This window comes from Equus quagga, chromosome 4 (genome assembly GCF_021613505.1).
Source record: "Equus quagga isolate Etosha38 chromosome 4, UCLA_HA_Equagga_1.0, whole genome shotgun sequence".
NCBI classification, from domain to species: Eukaryota; Metazoa; Chordata; class Mammalia; order Perissodactyla; family Equidae; genus Equus; species Equus quagga.
In genome coordinates, this window is record NC_060270.1 from 52,921,674 (window position 1) to 52,943,171 (window position 21,498).

A 21,498-nucleotide genomic window follows, 5' to 3' on the forward strand; every position below is an offset into this window, starting at 1 on the left:
GAGGATGGAGTGGCCAGTATGGCACACTCGACGCCCTCATATTGTAAGGGAATGTGGAGGGGCACACTGCCAGCTTGCTTTCTGCCAGCACCCCATTCAGTCAGACCTCCAGTCTAGACACTCCACGCACATCCCTAGAGCTAGGAAGCAGCCTTTCCTTCCAATGACACATCCTTAAACTATCTGTACCAATTAATAATCATCTCCTTAAAATTTGAGCCCAAATCCAGGAACTGTTAGACCTTTAGGGAGAATCAGGAACAAAAAATAAAGACTCAAGATTAAAAACATAAAACTACACTGGGAGCCCATATTTCCTGCCTTGCAATCCCTTTTTACAATGGATAAACTGGCCTTGCACATTCCCAGATCCATTCCTCTAGTCCTGACCTGGACCCCAACTCTCTGATGTACTCAGAGATTTTGCTCTTCAAAGTATCTCCTTTCCCTAAAGAATCATTAATCTTCCCCCTCAGTTACATTATTCCCTATACAACCATGATGTACTATGTTTTACTGCAAAACAAAACAAAAACCTCCCCTAGATCTTTTATCCCTTTATCTTTTGGACAAACACTAAGTTCCACTTTAGAACCAAACATCATGAGAACGTTGCTTGCTTCCTGTTCTCTGGACATCCAGTGCAATCTGGCTTTTTGTTCCACCACTCATCAAAGGTCATCAATTAGCTCAGCATCACCAGACCTAAAAGTTAGTTAGGACCTGGAGACTGGGAACCCTCCAGCCAGTGTGCACCTTAAGAGTAGAGGCAAGTTGTGGCCTAAATCATGCACAGTCCTGTCTGGTGCTGTCTGAACAGCTTCTTGGTGGTTGCAGGGGCAGCTGCAGCCCTTGCTTCCTCCAAGTGAGCTAATCCTACTGCCAATCACTGCAGCTAAAGCGCAAAAGGAAAGATGTCACTTCTGGGAGGAAGAAGCTCTTCTTTGACACCCAGATCTTAGTGCGTTTATTATTCAACAAGCAGAAATGTATCTGCATTTGAGTAGATCATGTATGACAACAAGGATGTCATCTACAAAGATGTGATCACCAAAATGCAGCAGATGGCTCTTCAGAAAATGTCTGAGATTGCTACTCTGAAAAAGGATATGATTATTTTGGAGAAGAGTAAGTTTTCAGCCCACAAAGCAGAAAATGAGAAAAAATAAAACTTGAATGACATCAGTGAAAACAGAAAGTAGTGGATGAAGTGATCAAAGTCCAAATAGATAAAAGATTAAACTTCAATCTAGGAAAGAGCTGCATTAAAAAAATATCATATTCACTGTATGAAAGGAAGCTATGCGAAATGAGGACAAAAGTGGTAGCATTGCATGCCCAGCAAGATGGGGCTGTCATCAGATGGAGAGGAAGTGTGTACTCAGGGTGCTGGCCTTAAAACCTTGTAGGCATCATGGAAATTTTTTAATATTAAATATTTACCAGAGTCTGTATTTACATGCCTAACAATAGCTCTGAGATTTTATTGGCCATGGATACAATGAAGTTTCTATGTAAAGAATCTTTGTTTTCTTTTTACTAAAATGTGAAATATCATTTCCCCTCATTTCGAAGTTTAAACTTGCTTTTGCTTTTATTCATATTGTTTACTTTTATGCAAATTATGGATATAAAACCAATGTAAACATGTCATGAACTTCATAACAGTTCCCTTGTCTTTTCTGCTTCGTTGGCTTTATAATGATGAATGTTGCTGGACAATGTCCATCCAGCTGGAAAATGCAATTCACCTCACCTGTAGTGCACAGTAGTAGTAAATACTTGAATAATATCATACAATTTAAAATTATTTGCAGAGAATAGGTCAAGGTGGTAGTGCAGGCAGATTCTGAACTCATTGTCTCCCACGAACACAAGCAAGATACAGCTATTTTTGGAAAAATTACGCTGGATAGAAAACTGGAAACTGGATAAAAAGAAGCCCCACAACAAGGGACAGTCCGGACTAAGGTGGAAGAGGCAGAAATTCCTTCTGGAGAGAAAAAAGTCCACCTTCAGGAGCTGGGGAGTTTCTCAGCCAGCCAGGCAAAATCCACCCTAAGGTACACAGCCGTCTCTGGAGAAATGAGGTCCTGAGTAGGGGACTGATACTGCTATAAACATCCTTCCGACTCAGTACAAGTGAGATGAGGGTCTTACTATCTGGCTTTGCAGGCTATTAGCTGCAGCGAGTATACCCCCAGAAAAGCCATTGGCCAAAAGTTGAAAAGACCCAGGTCTCAAAGACCCCACACACAAGGGCTGGCCCAGTGGTGCAGTGGTTAAGTGCACTTGTTCTGCTTCAGCAGCCTGGGGTTCGCCGGTTCAGATCCCAGGTGTGGACATGGCACCACTTGGCAAAGCCATGCGGTGGTAGGTGTCCCACATATACAGTAGAGGAAGATGGGCATGGATGTTAGCTCAGGGCCAGTCTTCCTCAGCAAAAAGAGGAGGATTGGCAGCAGTTAGCTCAGGGCTAATCTTCCTCAATAAAAGAAAAAAAGACCCCACATTCAAACTCACCCATCTCAGCACGCTAAAATCACAAGAAAGTAGGCTGACAGTCCTTTGGTGAAAAGAGACTCACCTGGTGGGCTCTGGGTGCATCTTGGTGAGAGGAGAGACATCACTGGAGATGGAGACATTAGTGGTGGCCATTCTTGTCACCTAGTCCAGGTGTGCTAACACAGACAGGCAGACACCATTGAAGTTATTCCTCTGGCCTGTTAGTCCAGGATCTGTCACACCCACAAGAGTGCAGATTTAATCTAGCTTATCCAGGGTAGGCAGCCCACCCTAGGGACCGATGCTACCCAAGAGCAAACCCTCAAGCTATGTGTCAGCCTGCATTGACTGGGTGCATTGATCCTCTACAGTCAGGAGAGTGTGCCCGCCTCTATGAAGCAGGGCCTGTGTGAGGACCAGGCCCACTGTGGGGGGAATTGGTGGAGAGGTGGGAGCCTCTGCAGTGGGGCATCGGGGTATGCTCAGGGAGTTGGGAAATGTGCACAGACCAGGACTGTGTTGACAATGTGTGTGGTTCTGAGGGGCTAAGTTTTATAAATGGCAGAAAACCTGTGCTTTACAAATATGCATAAAAAGGATCAGCCCCAACTTCCAAAGCCTGAAACAATGGACTGTTCCATGCCTAGGGCCAGCTCCACTCAGGTGCACTCCTAAGAGAACTGACAACAACCTTGTAGGCCTGAGGCCTATAGCAACTGTAAGCCCCTGAGCCTAGCAACCAGCTACACTGGGTACCTATCCAATTAAGAGGAAAATTGAAACAGGAGTGTGTTGTTAGACTTTGTAGCCGATGATGCTGAGGGTCCCCAAACCACATTTACAAACAACCAGCCAGGGAAGGAAAGAATAGATTCCCTGGTACCTGAATTAAGAGCAACCCTACCACAGTAAAAGGACACAAGTAGCCCATAAAGGGGTTACTCCTGGATCATTTGGACTGGTGATGAGAGGGAAGCACACTGTTGAGCCTCAAAAGTCATCTCTTACATAAGACCACCTCTCCAAGATCATGAGACATAACTGACTCACCTAATACATAGATATAAGCACAGAGAGAGAGGCATAATGAGGATACAAAGGAATACATTCCAAATAAGGGAACAGGAAAAAAACCCAGAAAAGGGACTAAATGAAACAGAAATAAGCAACCTACCTGAAAAAGAGATCAAACAAAAACTCATAAAGATGCTCACAGATATTGGTAGAAAACTGGATGAACAGAGTGAGCTCATCAACAAATAACTGCAAAATATAAACAAGAACCAATCAGAAGAGAAGAACACAATCTGGAAATGAAAAGCTCACTAGAGGGACTCAAGAGCAAAGTAGATGATAAAGAAGAATGGATCAGCGAGCTAGACAAAAGACTAGAGGACGTCACCCAAGCTGAACATAAGAAAGAATAGGAGAGAATGAAAATAGTCTAAGGGAACTCTGGGACAATATTAAGCAGCCTAAGATTTGTATTAAAGGTGTCCCAGAAGGAGAAGAGAGAGACAAAGGGGCAGAAAATCTATTGGAAGAAATAATAGTTGAAAATTTTCCTAACATGAGGAAGGAAACAGACATCCAGGTAAAGGAAGCACAGAGAGCTCCAAACAAGATAAGCCCAAAGAGGCCCACAACAAGACAGATTATAATTAAAATGTCCAAAATTAAAGACAAAAAGAGAATCTTAAAAGTAGCAAGAGAAAAGAAATGAGTGACATATAAAGGAAGGCCCATAAGGCTATCAGCAGACTTCTCAGCTGAAACCCTAAAGGTAAGAAGGGAATGCATGGCATATTTAAAGTGCTAAAAGGAAAAAAACCTACATCCAAGAATACTATATCCATCAAGGTTGTCATTCAGAATGGAAGGAGAGATAAAGAGCTTCGCAGACAAGCAAAAATTAAAGAAGTTTACTATCAAGAAACGAGTTCTACAAGAAATGCTAAAGGGGCTTATATAAGTGGAGATGCCATGAACACAAATAAGGATAAAAAAATTACCAAAAAAAAACAGGCAATAAAATCACTGGTAAAGGTAAAAATAGAGTAAAGGTAGCAGATCAAACACCTGTGAAGATAATATGAAGGTTAAAAGACAAATGTACTATAATCATCTATTTAAATGATAAGAGGATAATGGATAGACACACAAAACAAGACGTTAGATATGATTTCAAAAACATAAAATATGGGAGGAGGGGAGTGAAAAAGTATTGGTTTTAGAAAAAGATCAAGATACTGAGTCTATCAACTCAATATAGACTGTTATATATGTAGAATATTATATAGGATCCTCATGGTAATCACGAATCAGAAACATATAATAAGTAAGCAAATAAGTAAGACAAAAGACATCAAATATATTACTAAAGAAAGCCATCAAGCCACAATGGAAGAGAGCGAGAGAAAAAGCAAGGAACAGAGAAGAACTACTAAAACACCTAGAAAAAAAAGTAACAAAATGGCAAATAATGCATATTTATCAATAGCTACTTTAAATGTCAATGGACTAAATGCTCCAATCAAAAGACAGAGGGCGGACAATTGGATAAAAAACAAGACCTATATATATGCTTCCATACAAGAGACACACTTCAGACCTAAAGACACTAACAAACTGAAAGTGAAAGGATGGAAAAAGATATCCCATGTAAATGGCAAAGAAAAGAAAGTGGGGGTAACAATACTTATATCAGAGAAAATAGAATTTAAAACAAAAACTGTAACAAGAGACAAAGAAGGGCACTACATAATGATAAATGGAACAAACCAACAAGAAGATATAACACTTGTAAATATCTATGCACACAACATAGGAGCAACTAAATATATAAAACAATTATTAACAGACATAAAAGGAGAAATAGACAGTAATACAATAATAGTAGGGGACTTTAACATCCACTTACACCAATGGATAGATCAACAAAACAGGAGATCAACAAGGAAACATGACCTTAAATGACACATGGGACCAGACGGACTTAGATATATAGAGAAGATTCCATCCAAAAATCGCGGAATACACATTCTTTTCAAATGCACATGGAGCATTCTCCAGGATTGATCACATATTAGGCCACTAAAAAAGCCTCAATAAATTTAAGAAGATAGATATAATACCATGCATCTTTTCTGGCCACAAAGGTATGAAACCAGAAATCAACTACAAGAAGAAAACCAGAAAAGCCATAACAATGTGGAGATTAAAGAAAATGCTACTGAAGAATGATTGGGTCAATGAAGAAATCAAAGGAGAAATTCAAAAAAATTCCTGGAGACAAATGAAAATGAAAATACGACATGCCAAACTCTATGGGATACAGCAAAAGTGGTTCTAAGAGGGAAGTTAATAGCAATTCAGGCCTACCTCAACAAAGAAGAAAAATCCCAAATAAACAATCTAACAGCACATCTAAGGGTACTGGAAAAAGCAGAACAAACAAATCCCCAAATCAGCAAAAGGAAGGAAATAATAAAAATCAGAGCAGATTTAAATAAATTAGAGACTAAAAAAAAAAAAATAGAAAAAATAATGAAACCAAGAGCTGGTTTTTTGAAAAGATAAACAAAATTGACAAACCCTTAACTATACTTGCCAAGAAAAAAAGAGAGAAGGCTCAAATAAATAAAATCAGAAATGAAAGAGTAGTGATTACAATGGCCATCTCAGAAATATAAAAGATAATAAATAAACCATACAAAAAGCTATACGCCAACAAATTGGATAATCTGGAAGAAATGGATAAATTCTTAGAAACATACAACCTTCCAAAACTGGACCAAGAAGAAGTAGAGAATTTGAATAGACCAATCACCACTAAGGATATTGAAACAACAATCAAAAACCTCCACAAAAACAAAAGTCCATGACCAGATGGCTTCCCTGGTGAATTCTACCAAACATTCAAAGAAGACTTAATACCTATCCTTCTCAAATTCTTCCAAAAAATTGACGAGGAGTGGAGGCTTCCTAACTCCTTCTATGAAGCCAACATTATCCTGATACCAGAATCAAATGAAGACAACACAAAAAAAGAAAATTACAGGCCTATATCACTGATGAACATCGATGCAAAAATACTCAACAAAATACTAGCAGATTGACTACACAATACATTAAACAGATCATACATCATGATCAAGTGGGTTTCATTCCGGGGATGCAACAATGGTTTAACATCTGCAAATCTGTCAATGTGATAAACCACATTAACAAAATGAAGAATAAAAATCACATGATCATCTCAATAGATGCAGAGAAAGCATTTGACGAGATACAGCATCCATTTACGATAAAACCTCTAAATAAAATGGCCATAAAAGGAAAATATCTCCATGTACAACAAGCCCATAGCAAATATCATTCTCAATGGAGAAAAACGGAAAGCTATTCCTCTAAGAACAGAAACCAGACAAGGATGCCCACTGTCACCAATCCTATTTAACATATTATTGGAAGTCCTAGCCCGAGCAATCAGGCAAGAAAAAGAAATAATAGCGATCCATATTGGAAAAGAAGTGAAACTATGACTCTTTGTAGATGACATGGTTTTATAAATAGAAAACCCTAAAGAATCCACTAAAAACCTTTTAGAAATAATAAATGAATACTGTCAAGTCACAGGATATGAAATCAATATACAAAGTCTGTTGCATTTCTATACACTAACAACAAAGTAGCAGAAAGATAAATTAAGAATACAATCCCATTTACAATTTCAACAAAAAGAATAAAATATCTAGGAATAAACTTAACCAAAGAGGTGAAAGATCTGTACCCCAAAAACCATAAAACAATGTTGAAAGAAATCGAAGAAGACACAAAGAAATGCAAAGATATTCTGTGCTCCTGGATTGGAAGAATTAACATCGTTAAAATGTCCATACTTCATAAAGCAATCTATAGATTCAATGCAATCCCTATCAAAGTTCCAACAACATTTTTCACAGAAATAGAACAGAGAATTCTAAAATTTATATGGGACAACAAAAGACGACGAATACCCAAAAGATTCCTAAGCAAAAAGAATATAGCTGGAGGTATCACACTCCCTGATTTCAAAATATACTACAAAGCCATAGTAACAAAAACAGCATGGTACTGGCACAAAAACAGACACAGAGATCAATGGAACAGAATCAAGAGCACAGAAATAAACCCACACGTTCATGGACAGCTAATATTCGACATGGGAGCCAAGAGCATACAACGGAGAAAGAGAGTCTCTTCAATAAATGGTGTTGGGAAAACTGGACAGCCACATGCAGAAGAATGAAAGTAGACCATTATTTCCCACCAAGAACAAAAATCAACTCAAAGTGGATTAAGGACTTGAATGTAAGACCTGAAATCATGAAACTTCTAGAAGAAAACATAGGCAGTATACTTTTTGACATCAGTCTTAGCAGCATATTTTCAAGTACCATGTCTGCCCGGGCAAGGGAAAACAAAATTAAAAATGAGCAAATGGGACTACATCAAACTAGAAAGCTTCTGCACAAAAAGGAAAACCATCAACAAAATGAAGACAACCCAACAGTTGCAAGAAAATATTTGCAAATCATATATCAGATAAGGGGTTAATATCCAAAGCATACAAAGAACTCATACATCTCAACAACAAAAAAACCAACAACCCAATTAAAAAATGGGAAAAAGATCTGAACAGAGATTTCTTCAGAGAAGTTATATGGATGGCTTACAGGCATATGAAAAGATCTTCAACATCATTAGCTATGAGGGAAATGAAAATCAAAACTACAGTGAGATATCACCTCACTCTGTTCAGAATGGCTATAACTAACAAGACAGGAAACAACAAGTGTTGGAGAGGATGTGGACAGAAGGGAACCCTCATACACTGCTGGTGGGAGTGCAAACTGGTGCAGCCACTATGGAAAGCATTATGGAGTATCCTCAGAAAATTAAGAATAGATCTACCATATGATCCAGCTATCCCACTGCTGTGTATTTATCCAAAGAACTTGAAAACACAAATGCATAAAGATACATGCACGCCTATGTTCATTGCAGCATTATACACAACAGCCAGGGACTTGGAAGCAAGCTAGGTGCCCAAGAAATGACGAATGGATAAAGAAGATGTGGTATATATACTTAATGGAATACTACTCAGCCATCAGAAATGATGAAATCCAGCCATTTGTGACAACATGGATGGACCTTTAGGGTATTATGCTGAGTGAAATAAGTCAGAGGGAGAAAGTCAAATACTATATCATCTCACTCAAAGTAGAAGATAAAAACGACAAACACATAGTAACAGAGATTGGATTCATGATTACCATATGGGGAATGGGGGAGTGGGGAGGGCAAAAGGGGTGATTAGGCACATGTGAGGTGATGGACTAGAATTAGTTTCTGGGTGGTGAACATGATGCAATCTACACAGAATTCAAAATATATTAGGATGTACACCTTAAAGCTGTATAATGTTATAATCCAATGTTACTGCCATAAAAAAAAAAAAGGACAGAGCTGGAAAAGAAACATAAAAAAAAATAAAATTATTTCCGTGTATAGAATTTGGGTGCTCCATTTAAAGGCACAATGCCTTCATTATCTGAATAATTCACACTAAAGAAGAACTTCAAATCCACTTTACCCAATCTCAGTACCATACTTTTGGTTTCAGAGTACTTTGTTTCAGCGGTAGCTGGTTGGTGTGTTAATGGCATACTGGAACTTTTGTACCCAAAATAGTCCCCCCTCCCGCCCTAGTAAATTATTCTTATGGTTACTTTTTGCATTCCTTCCAACAAAAAATTTTTAAAGGTCACGTTCGCTAGGAAATATTATAATGTAATGGAGACTTTTCTTTTACCTCTTTCAGAGCGCAAGATTTCTTTCTCTATCCCAAGCTATACTTACTGTCCATTTGTGGAATTATCCACTAGAAAGCTTGTTAATCTTGCTAGATAGCTCAACAGAACATCAAAACTCTTGCTGCTGTACTCTATCTTACAAATATTCAGATGATTGCAAACATTAGGTCATAGCAAAGAGGAGGCAAAAGACAAAACTTATGAAAAATTTCCAGATAACAACTTTGTTTTTGTTGTTTCTTTACTTTATTCTTTTTTGCTGAGGAAAATTAGCCCTGAGCTAACATCTGTGCCAATATTCCTCCACTTTATATGTGGGTTACTGCTGCATCATGGCTAATGAGTGGTATAGGTCTGCTCCCCGGATTCAAACCCATGAACCCGGGCCCCCTAACCAGACTGTGCTGAGATTAACCACTACACCCCGGGGCCAGCCCCTTCCCAGCACATGGGGAAATTAGTCATAACTTGATACTCAAAATGCACCTTTGTAGGCAACAAGGAATAATCATTGCCAAATGCCTAAAACAGCATATCAAATGAGCAAATATATTTGTCTTTCCATTTCATCCATTAGTCAGAGTTCCTTCTTACTGCGGGCTCTTCCACTGTCTAGCATTTCCCTTTCTGCCACCCGCTCACCACCTGCTATCTTCTTTAAAGCTGCCTGAACACCTTTTACACTATTACTGCTCCATTAATAAGCACCACCTATTTGTGTGTACATTCTTTATTAGAAGCACAAAGTTTGATTTTGGTTCTAGTTTTATTGTCTCTGATTGGTTTCCAGCTTAATATTTAGCAAAAGTGATGTCTGAATGCATTCATCTTTTTCCTTATCCATATTAAGTGCCTTGGTTGAGAAATCACAATTTTGAAAGGACTTGGGTCAAATCAGAAATGTTGCTGAAATTTGTATCTGAGCCCTTTAAAATCAGACCCCTGATAATCAAGAGGTATAGTTGCTATTACATAGTAGTTGGGCCAGGCAGGGAGGAATCAACTTTCTTCTAGGTGATCCCATGGCACCTCTTAATTCCCCCCTGCCTGGTTTTGATCGTAAATAGACAAGTTCAGCAGTGATGGCCTGAGGATGGCATAATGGCCAATGGCTACAATGGGTGACCCTGAGGTGTTACCTTCAGGGATGAAAGCTTTAATTTGTTGCACCAGATGAGCCACTCGGACCCCATAGGTGCTAACTGAGACTGAGGGTAGTCTAAAATGGACAGTAAAGGGAGAGAAAGGAACAGTCTAGTATTAATTGTTACCTCAAGACCAACTTCAAGGACAGGTGCTGTAGTCTGCCCCACTAAATTCAAACTTAAAAATTTTTCCCAGGAAAGAAAAGCCTATCAGAATTCTGTATTTTCTGCTTCTAGAAGTTTTTATTTAAAAAAATGTGTCCAAGTAGTACAAAAACGGACTTTCATTGGTGCTGTGATCCACTCTCCAGATTCTCCTTCAGTGAGTATCTGGACTTCTTCCTCCAGATCCCGGGGTGCCCCAGGCTGACTGCCCTTGGCTGTTATACCTTTCCAGGAATTCTCCTCCGCTGGAGAGACATGTCTCACTCTTGATCACGCTCCCTTTCTGGCGGGAGGCTACAGCCAATGACTGCTTGATGGACGGTCAGCACAGAAAATTATCCTCTCAGAACTGACTACAACCTTTTCCCCTGCTTTTAATGTAGTGCATTAGCAACATACAAGGATAAAATACGAGTTTAGAATTTTAACTTGGAAAATATAACCTATGTTCCCTCCCCAAAAGGGCAAAATCTCTGACTCTATAGAATCCTCATAAAACTTAGCCTGAGAAACATAATTCAAATGCCCAATGTAATGATATATAACATTTTAAAAATATGAGAAAATTTAAATCTGGGAACTATTTGGGAGCTTGCCCCTCTTCTTTTACAAGATTATTTCATCATATCTTGCTTCAAAAGAAAGAAACTCTGGAAAAGAAATCTGTCATTGATAGCTATCTTTGCTTTAATTGGTGTACTAGTAACATTCTACAAAAGGATATTTTTGTTTTATGTAGGATTAAGCTAGATTAAAAGGAAATGAGGGGACCAGCCCTGTGGCATAATGGTTAGGTTTGGCACTCCCCTTCAGTAGCCAGGGTTTGGTTCCCATGTGTGAACCTGAACCACTCATCAGTAGCCATGCTGTGGTGGCGATCTACAGAGAAAATAGAGGAAAATGGGCATAGATGTTAACTCAGGGTGAATCTTCCTCAAGCAAATAAAAAAAGAGGAAGATTGGCAAAAGATGTTAGCTCAGGTCTAATCTTCCTCAGCAAGAAAAGAAAAAAAGGAAAAGTTTTTTTTTTAATCTCACAGCTTTAGGGGTAGCATCAAAGTGTATTGGGAGGAAAGGCTGGGAAAAAAATGCAATCAGATGGATTGAGCAAGCACAGTGAGGAATAGCAAGGAATAATCTCATGTATACTCACCTGCCAACTGATGAAGAGGGGGTTGCTTGGCCTATCTCTCCTAGCTTAAGAGATCCAAAGAAATTGAGCCCCCAGGCAGGTGTCAGGTGACCCCATAGGCAAGATGAAGCTAACAAGTACAATGTTACTAAAGTATAATGCAAAGTTAAAAAGTCAATTTATATGTGATGATCCATTGATTAATCAAATTTTCTTTTTGAGTAAAAATTTGAAGAAAGAGTATAAAGATAGTGTTTATAACTAAGAATTTTGAACCCCCCCCTAATTTTAGTAAAATGGAGTCCAACCTCAACGTAAGAAAAATACCATAAAGAGTCAATGTGAAGAATAACACAAAAAAATAAGCATTGATTAGAGTCATAAAGAAGTTGATGATGTTAAAAACAACCACAAGTTATGTAGAATACAGCAGAAAACAATGATTTGTCACTGTATATCATCTGCTTTCTGCAGTGATATGAAATATATTCCTGTGAAAAATTCACCATTCCAATACAAAGAATATGTAATTAGTTTATCCCCTCTAGGATAAAATCTGTTGGTAGAAAGAGGCAGTGTATTTTTCCTCTGGGTCACAAAATAAAAGATCCCAAGAAACCCTCTAAAAGAGAAGGTAGAAAAATGGAGGCAGCAAAGAATTTTGGCAAGAAATGCTGGGATGTAGAGCTGAGAGGGTCATAATCACAGGCTATGGGAGCTAGAATGGCCCTTGGAGATAATCTTGTCCAAAGCACTCAATCTTTTTGTTAGACCTAAAGACCTGAAGTGATTTTCAAGATTACACAATTACTAAATGAAAGAAAGGGAGCCAGGCCTCTTATCTCTCGCTTCCCAACTCTGTGCTTTGGTCTCACATGACTTAGAGTCTAAATTGTTCCAATTGTTCTGGGAAGTTTGTAGAAAAGTGGAAAACATATTTGTCTCACATGCAAATTAGACCATCCGGTGAGTTCCTACAGATTTGGTACATTTTCCATTTCAATCTGATATTCTCTGTGCCGTGCAATAGAGTTGCAGAAAGTGACCGCATGCATATTCTAAGAGCAGATCTTAAGAGCTTTTACAGTTAGCTTCAAACATTTTATTTATGCTGTTGTGCTTTTAAACCACCTATCTTCTGGCAATGCTGTTAGTCTGTAGTAATATAGTCAATGATGTCTCTCGGGAATAACATCCTCAAAATGAGCTTGGAGCATATTTTTCTGAGTCCATTTTCCATGTCCCACTGAATCGTCACATAAATAATCAATGGGAATTTTAAAGCTACATCCTAAAGACATTTTATTTACTAGGAACTTCCTATAATTATATACATAAGATCTGGGCTGTAAGGTTTTCTGTTGGACTAGTACCCAGAATGAATTAAAATCCATTTGTTACATAAAATTTAAATTGAAGTTGGAGGATAATGTATTAGAAATAGTTCCTTTCTTCAATTACTTTAACCATAAACACAGACATAACAAAGCAGGGAGTTAAAAATAAATATATTAAAAGAATATACCAACTGGCATATATTTTTATCACAGAGCTGAAGAATGTGTGATTCACAATTTAATTCAAAACTCCCTTAAAATAGACTTGTTTCTTTATAGTTGTACCAGTGATTTGATGTGTTCCAGTAAATTGTAAAATAAATTTCCATGTAGGTCCATGAATGTGTTTAGATTTAAATAGAATTTAAAAATTAACAGTAACCTATTGTCAGCATATGCGCTGTGTCTCAGGGATTTCTTTGTGTTCTCAAATATCCATTCTCTCTTCCTTCCTCTCATTCACTTTGATTTTTAGCCAGGCACATTGCCTTGGAGCTGGTGATGACACCTTCTATCCTCCCTTGCAGCTACAGGTAGCCACGTGATTAAAGTCAGGTCAATGGAACTGAGCAAAAGTGAGGTGTGCAGCTTCTGAGTCACATCCTTGCAAGCAAAGTTAGTTACTTCACTCTCTCTGTCCCCTTCTTGCTCTCTGAAAAAAATGAACATCAGAGGAACACCCTCTTTGATCACAGAGATTACAGACATATATTAAGAATGGCAGATGTTCTTTCGAGCTTAGAGCAACTTAGATAATAGGAGGTGGGTTATGAGTTTTAAAAGTTCCCTTGTCGACCAGGAAGGTAAAGATTCTACATTTAATTTTAAACATGGACTCCCATGCTATTAGATAAACAAATATTATAAATCTATATACTATTTTTCTAAGCATGATATATGACTTTTTTCCTTTGAAAATGTCTAAACAATGGATTTAAGCTACAGATTTCTATAAAGAGGTGATTCTGTGAATCTGTAGGCAATTCTAGTGGAAAAGTGAAGATGACAAGAACAAATCTAAGTGCTCAACACTGAAATGAGAAGTTCCCCAGGAATGTTGATGTAAGGAATACCTTACTTTGTTCAGAAGCTCAGCAAATGTCCTCACAGGGCTCCATTTTTCCATTCTGTGGAACTCAAACAAACATGTTACTGCTTCAAAAGGCTCAAAGGATCCAAGATAATCATTCAGTTTGGATCGTTCGAACAAACACAGTCAATGTTATTTACAGTTTTCCCTTGTTTCACCTGTGGGAATATTGCTTCTGAGTTTAGATAATGATGTTGACACATGGAGGATTTTGAATGGCATCAGTAAAAATCTGCTAACACTTATTTTTAGAAGGAAAAGGGATGATTTATAAGTTTCTTCCTACTTTTGAGTCACGTCGTGAATCACTGTATATGCCAGATCTGTTCTGTTTTGCTTCATGCCTCTTTCTCCCATAATCACTCCCACCGACAGCAGCTCGCGTAGAAGACGGGAATCCATATTTATAGATTAAATTGCGGTCAAATGTATTGTATAAAATTTTGCGTGCCAGATTATCCAGATGGGATCAGTAACTTTTTTACATTATAAATTATGAGGAATTATTAATATTTGGAATAGTAGCTTAGACTGAGTTTAAAATGTGCTGATAAATGTTTGTCAAAATATATGGAACTAAAAGCATAACTGAGATATACTGTTGAAAAAACAAGAGACGGTCTCTGAGGTAAGGCAGTGGATTGCTTTTGATAAAGTCATTGCATCACTAGGTTCTATTTAAACATGAAAAGGATGGCAGTTCCTTTATTTTCTTTTTTTTTTTTTTAACTGAGATGGTACTGAGAATATGTGCTTACTAAAAATGGTGTCGATTCCATATAGTGAAATATAAAACATATCTGTGAAATCAGTAGCAATCTCATAGAATTTTTGTTATAATTAAGTGAATTGTTACGCACAAATTTTAGCTGTGCATGTTGCACTGTACATTTTATTCTCAATTGCGTATAGCGTTTTTACTCTTATTAACAGAATTACTATAACATGTCATTATTCAATCTGCACAACTCTAAAAAAAGAAAATATACACGCTTCCAAATGTTTGGAAAATTTCCTAGTAATTTGACTAATCATTTTCTCACTTGTTTAGGCTTATGAGTAGGGATCTGTGAAGTGTAAAGATCTATCTAAGCCATTCCCTTAATTGTAGTTGATTCCTCACCTCACATTTAAAAGAGCAGTCAGTTGCAAATAATAGTCTTACTTTTCTGCTATTTATTCTCTTTGTTCTTCCAGAGCCATTGTCTCCTCAGTCTCTACCTTTCCCTGCCTTGGTTAGTGTCCTGGAAACCCATCTATAAAGACTGTATCACCAGTGTTCCCTTGTCATCCATCTTTTGATTGAAATTAATCAAAGACGGGCACCAGCAAGAGAGTAGAAGGAGGGAGATGAGAGGGGTCGTGCTATAGTCCCTGGCTCTGCCCATTCCAGAATATATTTTTTTGGAACATTTGGATTGTATCATATTTGGCCGTATCTTCTGTGGTATTAAACCAGTTGAGAGGCACAGAGACCCTCAAGGAGCAGGCCACATTCCTTTGAAAATGAACTCTGCAATACAAACACTAAATGTACACTCTAATTCCTCGTTTTAGTCTAAGCTACCGCCACAGGGAGCGTTGGCCATATATCAAGGTGACTCTTCACTCTGGAAAGGGAAAGACTCAGACCTTCTGTCTCTGAACTGACACTCTTTCCCATTTCCTGGGGAACCTAAATGCTACCATGGTCTTCTAGTTACAGTGGCTAATGTAATTCAGGTGAGAGTTGGAGTCTGAGTCACAGTCCATCTCACAGAGGGATTGGTGGGACTGTAGAAGCAAGCTGTGGTCATTTTCTCATTCCAAAGTGTATAATGGTGGTATATACTTATTAACAGACAGAAATCTCACAAGAATAGTGAAGACTAATTTTGTAAGGAGGGCCAAATAGAACTGCCTCCCATCTCTCCCCAAAATAATTACCGAAAGCAACACTGAAGACTACTTAAGAAATTTGCAGATATTAGTGTAATCATCAAAAACCGGAATGATACTAGGATAATAATTCCTATCACATGCCTATTTAATTTGCCTGTTTGACCAATCCAAAAATCAGATGGGTCTTGGGGAAGAACTGTGGATTATCATAAACTTATTTAGGCAGTGACACTAATCAGAGCTGTGACATGACATCAGATGTGATATGAAAGCTATGGCAGATCAACACATCACCTGCTTTGCAGTTATTTGCAGTTATTGAATTAGGAAAAGCTTTCAATTCAATTCAAGAATGAAAGAAAAAATCCTCCACGTATTGGCCTAGGTGATTGATCTTGATTATAAGGAGACAAATGGAGACAAACAGGACCATACTTAGGACTCTGGGCATTTTCTGGGCTGCCTCTTGTTATTTTTGCCCCATTAAAGCATACCAAGTAAAATTTGCCAGTACACTGAGAGTCTGGATGAGGGTAAGGGAACATGGAATACTGGTAGAAGGACTGTGTGAATATCATCTTAGATGTCAAGACAAACAACACAAGTGGAGAGTGTAGCAATAATTATTTCATATATCCTGCTTTTTCTTGCTACCTGACGTGATATCTACAGGTGATGATTGAATTAAAATCCCCCTGTAAAGATAGAGAGGCTGATGAGATTTTTATATTTTATCTAGGTTGTTAACCTGATTATTTTTTCTATCTAAACAAAGGACAAGCACAGATCTTTGCCCTTTAAATCCAGCTTTCCCTACTCTCTGACCTGCTCTGTGCTCTGGGAGGTTCTCCTTTACGAACCTTATCATTCAGACTCTTTTATAAAGGAAGCCCTAAAATTTTCTTATTGAAAGCTTTCTCTGGCATCTGGTTGGCTTTGACCAAGGGGAGGCACAAGAATGAGGTCAGAGGGAAGAAGGAGGTAGAGGTACTCATATCTCCCCACCTCCATCTCTCTGTCATGACCTGCTCCTCTACCAATGGCCATGTCTTTCATTGAGTGGTTCCTCTCTCAGTTCAGCTCGTAGTACACCCTGTTACCATCCAGGCTGAAGTGACAACGAGAGGGACTGGTGTTAAAAATATTTGGATATGTCTGATTCTGAGATGCTTCACTACTGGTTCCCTTAACCTTGACCACAACAGATCAACCTTGATTTCCAGGTCCCTGACTGATACATTGTTTGGATAAGCAAAAACCAGCATTTTATTTAGAGGCTATAGATGATGATATTCAATGAATCTTTGTGGAATGTCAGATAAGACAGTGTATAAAACATGGTATAGAGATGGTATTTTTGGAGAGATTCTGAAAAATATATGAAATGGTTGCTGTTCTCAAAATGTAAGAAAATGTGAGAAATGAATATAAAGCTAATATAAAGTTCTCCAATATCACTGATGATGTATTTTAATCACTTAAAAAAAACTTTCAATAGGAAAATTTTAGGACATCTTTTATAAAATAAACTAGCTGATAAAAAAATTGGCAATTAAAAAGAAAACAGAAAAGCCTAATTTCTAGTAGGTTATGGAAGATTTCTTACAATTTTTTAAATAAATTTAGATAAGACACTATTAATCCAGCATTTCTAAAAACTCTAACTCTTCCTATTAAATATACCAGAAAACTCTGATAATACTGAGCATGTCTGTATGACAGCCTCACAACCCAGAACATAAAACAGGCTCACACGATTTTCTCATCAAAAGCACAAATTCTATCTTCGTATTTTTCTGTTACATAAGGATAGCTAAACTGATATGATAATTTCCCTTCTCTACAGAGTCTAGAGAATAAGTGTGCTGAAACTTTCATGTGTGTGTAATCACTTGAGGGAGATGGTTCAAAATGCCATTTTGGGGCTTTACCTAGAACAGTCTGATATAATGGATCCTGATATATGGCCAAAAAGTCGGCCTTATTGAAACCATGTGATTTCAGACTGCAAAAGTACTGCACAGATAGTAAATCAAATGTCTAGGAAATAAAACAAAAATAGTTATAAAATTCAGAGTAGATAAAAAGAAGATAAATAGGAGGTAAAAGGGAAAAACTGGTCATAGACTTCTAATACCTACGGATTTTGAGAATTGGAGATTTTCTCTCCTTGAATGATATCTTTGGTTTACATATAAGTAGAGGCTATATTTATATAGCTATATCCCAGATTATTCACCTGGTCTCTACAATTTACTACCTGGGAAGCAGAATTATTGTATTTAAAAGATTTTAGTGTATAGAAATGACCACCAGGGCCGGCCCTGTGGTCAAGTAGCTGAGTTGGTGTGCTCCTCTTCAGCATCCCAGGATTTCGCTGGTTTGGATCCTGGGAACAGACATGGCACCACTCATCAGGCCATGCTGAGGTGGCATCCCACATGCCACAACTAGAAGGACCCACAACTAAAACATATACAGTTACCTACTGGAGGGCTTTGGGGAGAACAAGAAGGAAAAAAAAAGAAGATTGGCGACAGTTGTTAGCTCAGGTGCCGATCTTTAAAAAAACAAAAAAAGAAATGACCACTCATAACTGTCCCTAAAAATATTTATAATTTTGTTTATAATTATTTCAACTAAGGAGAAAATAAAGAACATCATCTGCTTATGAATTGCACAGACAACATAGGTTCATTTAAAGTGAATGCTTATTCTGCATATATCAGACCCCCATGACAAACTTCCCCCAAAACTTACAGTCTTCAAACTATGACATATTATCTCACACAATTCTGTGGGTCAGGAAGTCATGCAGGGTTCTGCTCCATATGACTTGTCTGAGCCATGCATGAAGCTGTATTCAGCTTGGAACAGGACAGGAGCTAGGTGTCCAGGAAGGCTTCATTCTTATGACTGGCAGCTGATGCTGGCTCTGAGCCTTGATTTCCCTTTCCATGGGCTTTCTTCCTTTCATAATATAGATGGTCATCCAGTAGAAGCCACCAGACTTCATATGAGCTGGGCAAAGAATAAGAACAGGGTAAGTCTGCCCATTTTAGTGGCCAAAGCAAGTTCAATCCAGATGCAAGAAAATAGGAAAGCAAATCCACCTCTTGAAGGAACACAGGGCATTGAAGTACAGGGAGGAGAGGAAGTTTGGGCAGCTAACTTTGGAGAATATCTATCACAGCACATTTGAAACACTGTGTTATAGTTCTGCTCTCTCTCTTTCTTCCACAAAGTTTGAAATAATGTAAACCCAAACTTCGTTTGAAAATTCATCTGTAATTTCATAAACTAAAAATTGGCAGATCAAATGTTTGAAAGCTGCATACATACACTATTGCCATATGAAGGGTGAACTTCAGCTGGCAAACATAAAATAGCAACCAAACTATGTAAATTTAATTTGAAACAGGTTGCTGTTTATATGAATCAGAATTTCTGCCATAATTTTAGCAAATATTTTTCTCATTTAAATATTCCCCCTTATAATTTAAAATCTTTTTCCTAGACTATAAACATTTTATATCTATAACAATCCACCAGTCTTGCTGCTGAAAAATGAACCCTGAAAACAATCCATAAATTTTGGAAGGGAAGGAAGATATGATAATACACTATGAATAAGGTCAAAGCATCACCACTATATGAGAGAATATCTGTGACAAAATACATGGTGTTGGTGGAATAAAAGGCGTCCATAAATTAAAAAAAGTAATCTGCAATGTTTTGAAATTTATGAGCTCTAGGAATCCCCTGTTCCTATCTTCCAAGACTATTCCTGTGGGAAAATTTGATTTGAAGTAGAAACTAACTATGTCTCTATCATACAAGTGAGCACCCTGGACAGCAGCAGAAGGAAAAATGTACATCTTCAACCTGGTCAGCCTATGTTAACAAGGAGAATATTCTTCTTTCAAATTTTCATAAGATTGTCTCATTGTGCAAGTAAAGTGAGTTCAACGAATAAGAAATAAGACTCCCCGTAAAAAGTATAAGTCTCAGCAACAAATAAGTAAATAAACCAACAATAAATAAATTCCACTTCTTGAGTGAATGCGTTAGGGACAAATGAGTTACCAATTCAGAAACAGGCACATGTTAGAAAATTAAACCCAGTGGCCATGCAATCCATGTGAATTCAGGCGAGGCACTGACACCTGACCAGAAATAGCTTTTCACTTTTGTATAAAACAACTAAAAATAGGAACCCTGTACCAGTCAAAGCATGATCTAAGAGAATTCCCTAATGTTATATCTGTTACCGCATCTATCCTGAAGCAGAATAGGTACCTATCTTACAGCAGACTGTAAACTTACCTTAGGTTACAACCAAAGGTAAGAGACAGGTGAGGGAATAAAAGGAGAAAGTAACGTGTCTTCTTTTTTGTCCTTTATACACAATAAATCTTCCTGTTTTCTTTATGAAAAGCTTCCTTTAGAACAAACAACTTGACCAGTATACTTGATACAGCTTATACAATAGTCAAAGAATATAATCTCAGGTTATGCTAAGGAAATTCGACTTTATCTTGATGGTGGTAGGGAGTCACTGAAGGTTTTAAGAGGAAAAGTGACAAGATTTAGAAGCTAACTCTAGCAACAGTGTGAAAAAAAAGAGTAATGATAAGATATTCTGGATAAAAATCCATCATAGTAGTTAAGGAGAAATACAAAGTTCTGGAAGAAGGTGGTAACAGACGAGATAAAGAAGAAATGAAATCAATGAAGATTAATATGGTAGGATTCAACAATTAACTGAAAGAAGGGTGAGAAAAAGGAGCTGCATTTGTTAGGTGTGGATGAAAGTATCATTAATCAAGATTTATAATACAGGAGGAAAACTAGTAATACAAATCATAATTATAAACTACGTAATTGTAAACTATAATATGAGGAAAACTAGTTTGTGGGAAAACGACTCCACCTTTGGATATAATGAATATGTTGAAAGAAAAATAAGATATCTTGCTGATATTTTTAGCAACAACAAAAAATTACTATTTTCTTTTAAACAAAATCACATTAAATGGTAAGTTATGATCATTGCAGTTTCTTTAGTGTTTGTTGTGGGAAAAGGAATTTATTCACATAATATTCTATTATTGAATACTATTGAATACTCACTATGCATTTTCATTGATTTATATCTCCATCATTATATGGGTTGCATGATTTCACTTGATTACAAGAAATTATTGAGATTCTTTGCCTTAATTGTTTCTACAAACCTGAAAAGAACAAGTTGGTAATCCTAAGAGACTTCTCTCTGAATGTCATTTAAGTCTCATTTCTTCTTCAAACTAAAAACTTCTATTGAAAAAATAAATTTATTCACAAATTGTGCTCTGTAAATATTCCACTGAATATGACCTCA

General features: G+C 37.4%; 1 pseudogene; it reads left to right on the forward strand.

The window, feature by feature from the left end:
• The first annotated feature begins 889 nt into the window (after positions 1-889).
• On the forward strand, positions 890-1,505 carry LOC124238661 (mitochondrial calcium uniporter regulator 1-like; annotated as a pseudogene).
• Positions 1,506-21,498: the final 19,993 nt, after the last annotated feature.